The sequence below is a fragment of the Heteronotia binoei genome, chromosome 20 (assembly GCF_032191835.1).
Source record: "Heteronotia binoei isolate CCM8104 ecotype False Entrance Well chromosome 20, APGP_CSIRO_Hbin_v1, whole genome shotgun sequence".
NCBI classification, from domain to species: domain Eukaryota; kingdom Metazoa; phylum Chordata; class Lepidosauria; order Squamata; family Gekkonidae; genus Heteronotia; species Heteronotia binoei.
The window spans coordinates 23,080,125-23,091,141 of NC_083242.1; the positions used below are offsets into that span (position 1 = coordinate 23,080,125).

An 11,017-nucleotide genomic window follows, 5' to 3' on the forward strand; every position below is an offset into this window, starting at 1 on the left:
GCGCGATGGCTATGCAAAATATACACGTTCTTTCTCAGATATCGTATCGGCCCATTTGAAGTGGAAAGTGCCTTGATAGAACACCCGGCAGTGACCGAATCAGCTGTTGTCAGCAGCCCAGATCCTGTCAGAGGAGAGGTAAAGGGACAGTTCAACAATTCTATAAACTCAGAGCTGTCTGCACAAAACACACCAAGTACGGTACTTGCTTGGGAAAGAGCAACAAACCTTGGCATATCGCAGCAGCAAAAAGTAGTCCTGGCTGGGGGAATCATCACATCTAGAAATGCCAGGCTGATGGCTGAGCGAGAGAGAGCTGGGGGCACTCCATGCATCAGTAACCACCTCAAGCAAGTTGTATCCCACCAGGAGGTGACCCCTTTTGGTCATGAAAAAGGCTGTGTTTGGGGGGGTTGTGGGAAGCACATGGACAAAAGCCATATGAGACCAGGGTTGCAATGAGGAAAGGAATTGGATAAGACTGAGCAGAAAAGATGTTATGATACAACCCAGGAGTATCTGGCAGATTAAACATCTGGATTTCTCTTTTTTAAAAAAAAAACACACCAAGTTTCTGGTCCATATGGCTAGAGGCATTTGTTTCGAAAACTTACCAGTTCTCCCAGTATCTTTGTTCTCATTGGCCAGGATACAAAGAAGGAGGAGGTTTACTGCTTTAGCAAACGGATGGGTAGAATCCCATCTGCATGTTTTACCTTATAACAAAGGAACTGAAACATTTGCCTTTTAAAATGAAGTCTGCCGGAGGGGGGGGGGGGGGGAAGGCTTCCTTTCTGGCTAGAGCTCTACTTCTTCTAAGTCATTAATGCCTCTCTTTTCCAATTTATGCAGGTAGTGAAAGCTTTTGTTGTTTTGTCTCCTGCCTATCTGTCACACGATCTGGAGAAATTAACCCAAGAGCTTCAGGATCACGTGAAAAGGGTTACTGCTCCCTACAAATACCCCAGAAAGGCAAGTATTTTCCCAGTACAATTGAAGCAAAGCCCCCCTCCCACACACACACCGGTTTTTCCACTAAGCTGCTCTAGCATGTACTGCTGCACTAATTTTTAGCTGGTTGCAGGGTGGCAAAATTCTCTCCTGCTTCCCTCTCCAGGGCTGCTGCTGCCTCCTTCAATCATGCGGGAGAGAAACGAAGCAAAGTTTCCCTTCCCTCCATTGGCTGAGGTCTCCCCCCCTCTTGTGGGATGAAAAGAGTGGGAGGGAGTGCCCAAGAGTCCCATCACGGCACCTTTAAGACCAACAAAGTTTTATTTGAGCTTTCATGTGCTCTCCTCTACAGCTTTAGTAAGTCAGCCTCATTCTCAGTTGAACTAACTGCTGATTTCACCTGTCTCCATCAGCTCCCTTTGGTCTCTGTTAGAGAGAGGTGATATCTATGAGTTTCTTACTGTAAATCCTACAGATGGCTTTGCTTCTTTTCCAGAAATAGGAAGGAAAACTAAATAAACACTTTACAGACATTCTCCTACTGTTGCTGTTCATCTGTTAAAGATAGAAAGGCAATTCTTAAATGGAGATGTAGCAAGTTTTGGATAAGTGAAATACAAGAAAAACTGTTTTAAACATGCTTGTGCTAGGTTTCTGTAAAAGGAAATCAGGTAGATATCCACTTGCTTGAACCAGTTTGGTGTAGATATCCACTTGGGAGAGCCAGTTTGGTGTAGTGGTTAAGTGTGTGAGAACCGGAGAGAACTGGGAGAACTGGGTTTTGATTCCCCACTCCTCCGCTTGCACCTGCTGGAATGGCCTTGGGTTAGCCATAGCTATTGCAGAGGTTGTCCTTGAAAGGGCAGCTGCTGTGAGAGCCCTCTCTAGCCCCACCCACCTCACAGGGTCTCTGTTGTGGGGGAGGAAGGTAAAGAAGATTGTAGGCCGTTCTGAGGCTCTGTCCTTGAATGGGCAGCTGCTGTGAGAGCCCTCTCCAGCCCCACCCACCTCACAGGGTGTCTGTTGTGGGGGGAGAAGATAAAGGAGATTGTAAGCTGCTCTAAGTCTCTGATTCAGAGAGAAGGGCGTGGTATAAATCTGCAATTCTTCTTCTTCTTCTTCTTCTAAAAGATGATGAAATTCTTTCCTGCTTCCTTCAAATGTCCTTAAGCATTTTTTTTAAAAAAACCTGCATGCAAATAGAAAACCAACACACCAGAGAGAAAGGTGCCACCTTTTCCATTTTGCATCTCTCATATCCAAATCAAACCCATGAGTTTTTATTTTCATATAATTCTCTGTATACTAGCACAAACATGTCCCCTTAAAAGTTGTTTGCATCCTACAGAAAACCAAGAATACAGGAAGAGCCCTGGTGGATCAGAGGCAAATGTCCACCATATCTAGAGGGATCTCTTTCCCACACTGACTGACCAGCTTCCTGAGGTGGCCAACAAAGCAAGGGCATAGAACCAACATCTCCCACTGTTGTTGCCCCCCCTCCACTACCCCCCAGCAACTAGCAACTATGGTCACCATAGCTAATAGCCACTGAGGAACCTACCCTCCATTCCATGGTGGAATGGCCACGGTGTCAGCTTGCCTGAAGACAAATGGGCCCCTGATGAAGTGGGCCCCCTTAAACATTAGACAATATGTTACAAATGTCAATGTCCTTTTAGTAGCTTGAAAATATAATAGACGTTCCAATATTATTACTGCAATGCAACTAAAATTGACATTGTATTTAGGGTTGCCAGCCTCCAGGTGGGGCCTGGGGATCTCCTGCTTCTACAACTGATCTCCAGCTGGCAGAGATCAGCTCCCTTGGAGAAAATGCAATCTGCATTTACGTTTAATATCTACTGCATACTGCCAGTAAAATGTACAATATATGTACACTGTAATTACTATATATATATATATATATATATATATATATATATATATATATATATATATATATATATATATATATATATATGTATATGTATGTATATGTATGTATATGTATGTATATATATATACACACACACATTTATTTCGCAAAAAGTTTTAATTGTACCTTTCTCCCACATGTTTTTTTTGAAAATTTTATTTATTTCTTATAAATATTAAATGATAGCCTTATAGTTGTGGGTGGGCCCCCTTTGTCTCCTGGCAACCAATATTTTTAGACCCAGTCCACCACTGCCTCCATTAATTTGTCTAACCCTATTTTAAAGCCAATCTGAGGTCTGGTTAATTATACATCTTATGCACTTTTTTACACATGGGCACTGCTGACAATACTTAATAAGGAAGAGTCAAGATAACTGAACAGAAAATGGTACAAATGGTACAAAAATCAATTTGCACGAGGGAGAAATTGACACAGAAATAGGGGCAGGGGGGGGGGGGGCGGTTCCAGGTTGAAACAAGTGGGATGTGATATCTGAAAGCCTCCCGATTGTTGATTCTTTTTCAAAGAATCCCACTAACATCAAAAGAAATTTTACAGTGGTGTGAAAAAAGAACTAAACTTTTAACTTTACAAGTGCAGGTGGAGTTTGTCCAAGAGCTGCCCAAAACAGTTGCTGGGAAAATCCAAAGGAACATATTAAGGAACAAGGAATGGAAAAGAGCCTAGCTTCAGCTGCATATGAAGAACCTCCTGTTCTCCTCGATCTTGTGTCTGTGTCCTTGGTTGTGATGTAGTTTTTCCAAGGTTTAGTTCTCATATCCCAAACAAGGAGTTCCTGTGAAACTATGGGATGAGACAGTTTCTGCACACGAAGGCCAACCCTCCGACACAGTGCCAAGCGCCTTGACACCTTGAAGTCTCACCGGATGAGTCAATATGCATCAAGAACAATGTGCCATCTTAGGACAGCAACATAAGATTAGAGTAGCTGTCAAGTCTGTCTGTAAACTCTGGCTCAGTCAAAGAGCATTCTGGGTAGAACCAAAGTATAACCAAATGCTGCTAGCTCAAACCTTCCCTACCCCCTCCTTTCCTGTAGTGGGTAACTTTGCTTTGAAATGGAAAGATGTGAAAGTCTTATCTGTGCCTTCTCAGGCCTGGCTCTCAGGAGGGAGTCAAGAGCCCAAGACGATCAAGGCCATGCAAGCCTGAGAACGAAATGGTAACATCAATGTGTGAATGTTCCCTGCATAATTCCCCCCCCCCCGGTAGGAATCCCTCTGAAGTATCCCTTATGCAATGTATCATGATATACTCTTTAGTCTTTCAATGCTGGCTTAGCCTCAAGTATCAGTATCAATAAAGTAGTTTATTTGTATCAACAACGACTCGTTATTGAATCTGCTGACTTGACAGTAGCCATGTTGGATCAGGCCAATGCCCCATCCAGTCCAACACTGTGTGTCACACAGTGACCAAAAAAACCAGGTGCCATCAGGAGGTCCAGCAGTGGGGCCAAGACACTAGAAACCCTCCCACTGTTGCCTCACAGAGCATCACTGCCCCAGACAGAGAGTTCCATCAAAGCCCTGTGGCTAATAGCCACTGATGGACCTCTGGTCCATGTGCTTATCCAATCCCCTCTTGAAGCTGTGTATGCTTGCAGCTGCCACCAGCTCCTGTGGCAATGAATTCCACGTGTTAATCACCCTTTGGGTGAAGAAGAACTTCCTTTTATCTGTTCTAACCTGACTGTTCAGCAATTTCACTGAATGTCCATGAGACAAAAAAGAAACAAAAAGAGATGCAAGAGACAAAAAAGGAAATATGAGTAAGGTACGGAATGCATTCCACATTCAAAATACATACATACAATGCACACAGAGGGTCGTATTATTCATGATTATAGAGGGTCGTATTATTCATGATTTGTGGTGCACGCTGTAAATTTGGTAGCATGGGGGCACAACCGTGTGGTGCTGATGCTGTTCCTAAGGAGTGGGATGGCACCAATGTTCCTTCTTAATTCTTGCTGAGCAGAACAGGCACATCCTGACCAGACTATAACTGCTGTGATCTTAAAATGGGCAATAGGCATTACAAGATTGCTGCTGAGCTGGGCTTCCTGTGTTAATGAGCAGCTACTCATGTGCACAGCTTAGAAGGAACATTGGAGGACACCAGGCAACAGTAATCAGAAATCCCTCCTGAGAACCTCTTTTATGCTCTCTCTCTCTTTCTCACTCTCTCTCTCACACACAAATCCATGCCACAACTTCATGCTGCAGCCCTATACAGGGCATCCCCGCCCTGTTCTCACCTGACTCAGTGGAGAAGCATTTCAGGGACATGGGAAAAGGACAAGGATCCATTCTGTGAAGTTGTTCCACTAGAATTCATTGGCTCTAATTTGATATTTCTCAAAAATTGCTTGGAATCCCAAGGCCTTCCCCTCAACACTCACCTACCCAGTACATAACTAATCTGCCCTTTTGTGACATCAGAGCAGCTAAGCCAATGACTGTCAGAAGCATCAAGAGACTTTTGCATGTCCAGGATCACCAGCATGAGAGCCGACTAGCCACTCGGTGCCAAGAGACATTCACAGCACACAGGCCGTGAACATACTAGCCCCATTCAAAAACATCTTTCATCTCATTTTCTGGTGCATAACAACTGGGCCAGATCACTTTGCACCACATAACTTGCCTTTCTTTTATTCATGTGCAATTTTATATAAAAATGCCATGCGAACTTATTTTGTCCTATTGACTGTGAAACTCATTCTAGCGCTTGCCGTATGGATTTCTTCCACATAAAGAAATTTTCTTGATTATACCAAATAAAAATTGCTGGAAGAAAGGTGCTGTCAACGTTCTTGCATTGCTTCTGGCCCTTTTGACTAAGATCAAATGTAGTATCTACAGTACATTCTTGCACTATGTCATGTTTTTGCAATATTTCCACTTGCTCTTGTGGTTCGCAAGGTAGAACATCAACTGACTCATTAGATTCATTTCTACAGGCGAACTGGTCTGATCATGAATCTTAGGATGCTCCTAAATACCAGACATTTAAAGGCTCAAAGGAAACAACTTCCAAGCCAGCAAAAATGAAAGCAATGATTTTCACACAGCCACTGATATAGAGAAGGAAAGGCTGCATGAGACAGACCGATCTGCCAAGTCTGTGTATAACTCTGGCTCAGTCAAAAAGCATTCTGGGTAGAACCAAAGTATATTCAAATGCTGGTAGCTTAAACATCCCATTCCCCCCTTCCTTTTGTTATGTAGTTTTGCTTTGAAATGGAAAGATGTGAAAGTCTTATCTGTGCCTTCTCAGGCCTGGCTCAGAAGGGAGTCAGGAGTCTACTACAATCAAGGCCAAGCAGGCCTGAGAACGAATTGTTAACATCAATGTGTGAATGTTCTCTGCATAACCACCCCCCCCCCCCATAGGAATCCCTTTGAAGTGTCCCATATATGCTTGTATCTACTGTATGTTTTTCAGTCTTTCAATATTGGCCTAACCTTGAGTAACAGTATCAATAAACTAGTTTCTTTGTATCAACGACGACTCCTTATTGAATCTGCCAACTTGACACGATCTTGTCAGATCTTGGAAGCTCTGCAAGGTCGGTACTTGGAAGGAAGACCACCCAGGAAGGCTTTGCAGAGGAAGGTGATGACAAACTATTTCTGCTTCTCCACTTGCCCTGAAAGTCCCTTGCTGGGGTTGCCATAAGTCAGTAGTAGAATAATAGAGAAGAAGAAGACTGCAGATTTATACCCCACCCTTCTCTCTGAATCAGAGACTCAGAGAAGTTTACATGGTGTTGGAAGGGACCTCCAGGGTCATCTAGTCCAAACCCCTGCAAAATACAGGAAATTCACAAATACCTCCCCCTAAATTCACAGACTCCACACTGCTGTCAAATGGCCATCTATACACCGTTTAAAAACCTCCAAGAAAGAAGAAGACGACTGCAAATTTATACCCCACCCTTCTCTCTGAATCAGAGATTTAGAGCGGCTTACAATTTCTTATATCTTCTCCCCCAACAACAGACACCCTGTGAGGTGGGTGGGGCTGAGAGGGCTCTCACAGCAGCTTACCTTTTGAGGACAATTCCTACAAAAGCTATGGCTGCCCCAAGGCCATTCCAGCAGCTGTAAGTGGAGGAATGCGGAATCAAGCCCGGCTCTCCCAGATAAGAGTCCACACACTTAACCACTAAACCAAACCCACCACCTCCCAAGGAAGCCTGTTCCACTTAGGAACCGCTCTAATTGTCAGGAAGTTCTTCCCAATGTTGAACCAGAAACTCTTCTGATTTGACTTGATGGCACTTATATGCATATGGATAGAGATCCCATGCTCCAAGAATTTGTCTAACCAGGCTTTAAAGCTATCTTCTGGCAATAAAAATTCCATGTGAAGAAACAACCATTGTATGCCCAAGCACTTAGATGGTGAACCTATGACTCCCTTCTACAACGCTGGATCCTTCTAAACCCTTCCACCAAGTCTTCCTCCAACAGAGAATTCTACAAACAAACAAGACTTCTTCCACCAGAAGAAGACTTTCTCCATCAGAAAAGCCATTCTCCACTACAGGAAGTTTTTCTTCCATGAAGGAGACAGTCACAGGTTCCAGCTTTATAAAGGGGAGTTTACAGGAACTCCCTCAAGATTTATAGAAACTCCCTCAAGATTAAACACGGCTTAAATAATTTTTTCAGTGAACAAAATTATTACTAATAACAAGATTTTTATCCCTAGCCCCATCTTTCAGCCCCTATAAAACCACCAAGGCAGCTCACAAATTAAAACAAAAAAAAAATTAAATCTCATTTTAAAACCAGCACACAAATACATTATAAAAACAAGCTGAAACCAGAGCTTGGAATAAATACAAAAGAAGAAGATGATGATACTGAATTTATACCCCACCCTTCGCTCTGAATCTCAGAGTCTCAGAGCGGCCACTGTCTCCTTTACCTTCCCCACAACAGACACCCTGTGAGGTGGGTGGGGCTGAGAGGGCTCTCCCAGCAGCTGCCCTTTCAAGGACAACCTCTGCCAGAGCTATGGCTTACCCAAGGCCATTCCAGCAGGTGCCAGTGGAGGAATGGGGAATCAAACCCGGTTCTTTTCCAGCAACTGCCCTTTCAAGGACAACCTCTGCCAGAGCTGTGGCTGACCCAAGGCCATGCTAGAGGGTGCAAGTGGAGGAGTGGGGAATCAAACCCGGTTCTCCCAGATAAGAGTCCGCACACTTAACCACTACACCAAATTGGCTCCAGCAACCCCAACAAAGGACTTTCAGGGCAAGTGGAGAAGCAGAAATGCTTTGTCATTACCTTCCTTTGCAAAGCCATCCTTGCTCTTCTCCCTTCCAAGTATCGAACCTGCTGAGTTTCTAACATCTGACAAGATGGGCTATCTCATGCAGCCTTCCCTCCTCTGTATCAGTGGCTGTATGGAAATCATTGCTTTCATTTTGAGGGCTTGGAAGTTGCTTGCTCTGAGCTTTCAAATGTCTGGAATTTAAGAGCATCCTAAGATTCATGATGAAAGCAGCAGTTAGAACACTGGAAAGGAAGGAGGGAATGCTAAGCAAAACAAAGATCGATTCCCCACTAACCTTATGCTGCTCTCACTCTCCTCTTCTCCATGGGGATCAGTCAGATCTCACACTATCTGCCCTGGGGCTGCAACTCACTTAGCTTTTTTTCATGCAGCAAACTTCCTCTAAAAAGGGGGGGGGGGGTTCGCACAGCAAACATCCTCTAAAAACGGTTTCTGTTTGCCGCGCAAGAAAGGTGAAAGGGGCAGATAGTGTGAAATCCGACAGAATCCCTGCAGAGAAGAGGAGCGTGAGAGCGGCATAAGGCTAGTGAGGAATCGGTCAAAGTCTTCAAAAGGCAGCAACAGAAGGGGACAAGCAAATCTCCCTGGGGAGAGAGTTCCAGAGCTTTGGTGCCACAACTGAGAAGGCCCTCTCCCGGTTGCCACATGACTAAACTCAGAAGGCGGGGGCACCCAAAGCAGGCCCTCTGAAGATTTCCAAAGTGGCCCATAGGCTTATATGTGTTCAGCTGCACATCAGAATACATCATGTAAAGGAATAATTCCTCCTGCCACTAACGAAGGACACGCAACCATTGAAGACAAAGCCAGGAGGGTTTTTTCAGCAGCTCTTGGAAGAAAGGATCCTGTTAGCTCCCGACACACACACACTCCTTAAAATCTGGGTGAAAAGGGAAGAAGAGACAAAGTTCTGAAGGGCAAGGTACTGCCATGTCTTACTTGCTATGTAAATCATTAGAGGAGACTGGCACTCAGTGCCTTGTCCTTATGCATACTTTCAACTGTGTGCATCGGTCTACCAGGGCAGTATGCACCAAGGCTGGAGAGTGCATGTGGCAGGTCCCGCATTTTCCCAGCCACAGCAGCAATGTTCATTCTTGGGAAACCACAATAACCAGTGCAGAAGCTCCTTCTCCAGAGATCTTCAGCTGCTATCAATCTAACAGGTCAGTAAAGCCATGCCCTCTAGCATCTCAAAGAAGAAACAGAGATATGGGGGCCATTGGCCTCGGAGGAAGGACGGGCTACAAATCTGTAGATAGAGTTGATTATGAGATTAGAACAGAAGTTTCCATTCACAAGAACGGGTGATCATAGAATCCTTGCACAGAAATATCACAGATAGTTCCTCTTGCATTCCAATGTTTTCCATTCCCTGTTAAGTTACATCCCCAAGGAAGGTGCATTATGCACTCTCTGTGAAAGGCCCCTTCCGTAAAACTGGGGCCCTTACTGGACAGGCAGGTGAATTTACTCTAGATGTGCACAGTTTGAGAAGTGAATCGAAGTTGGCCTGTGGATTGCTCTAGAATCATAGAATTATACAGTTGGAAGGGACCCTCCAGGGTCATCTAATCCAACCACTTGCAAAATGCAGGAACTTCACAAATACCTCCTCCCATACACACCCAGAGACCCCTGCTCCACACCCAGAGGATGGCAAGAAAAGAAAAGAAAACCCTCCAGGATCCCTGGCCAAAATGGCTTGGAGAAAAATTGCTGACTGACTGAAGTCCTTCTTCACCCAAAGGGTGATTAACATGTGGAATTCACTGCCACAGGAGGTGGCGGTGGCTACAAGCATAGCCAGCTTTAAGAGGGGGTTAGATAAAAATATGGAGCAGAGGTCCATCAGTGGCTATTAGCCACAGTGAGTATATATATATATGTGTGTGTGTGTGTGTGTGTGTATGTGTGTGTGTGTATACACGCACACATATATTGGCCACTATGTGACACAGAGTGTTGGACTGGATGGGCCATTGGCCTGATCCAACATGGCTTCTCTTATGTTCTTATGACCCAAAGTGGCAAACAGCATTTCCCTGGGTGTGCAGGAAATGGCCACGAGAACTAAGCACTGATGCAGCCCATCCTGCCCTCCTTCTCATGATCTGCCGGATTCACAGAATCATCATTGCTGTCCGATGGCCTCTATTTAAAAGCCTCCAAAGAAGGCAAGCCCATCACCTCCCGAGAAAGTCTGTTCCACTGAGGAACCACTCTGTCAGGAAGTTCTTCCTAATAATTCTTCCTCTGCTTATAAAATAATGGGAGATAATGGGATATAGGACAAAGGCATGAATCCACCACCTTCTGCTGAATTAGACCGTTGGTCCATCAAAGTCAGTACTGTCAGCTCTGACCAGCACCAGTTCCCCAGCATCTTAGGCAGAGGGTTTTCACATCACTCACTACCAGATCTTTCAACTGGAGATGTCAGGGATTGAACCTGGGACCTTTTGTAGGCAAAGCAGAGGCTCTCCTACTGAGCCACAGCCCCTCCCCAAATATTGGCAGAACACACGCAACTCTTTGTTCTTGCAACAATTGCATGGAAAAGAAGCTTATTGTGTAATATATACTCAGCCATTTTTTAAAATCCCCTAAAAGCAAAGCAGGGACTGTGATCTACAAGGACCTGTGCTAGACACGGCTTTAAGCCAATAAATGATCTCATGAGTAATGTTCCCTCTAAGCCACAGAGTCTTGTGAGAAAAAATTCTACTTCATGAGCCACTGAGCTTAAAGTTGTGAGCTGCTGCATCGATTAGAGTGTTCTGGGGGGTC

General features: G+C 44.5%; 1 long non-coding RNA gene across 1 annotated transcript in view; it reads right to left on the bottom strand.

The window, feature by feature from the left end:
• The window catches only part of LOC132588514 (uncharacterized), a 125,388-nt gene that overhangs the window by 16,504 nt on the left and 97,867 nt on the right, over positions 1 to 11,017 (bottom strand). The window lies entirely within an intron of this gene.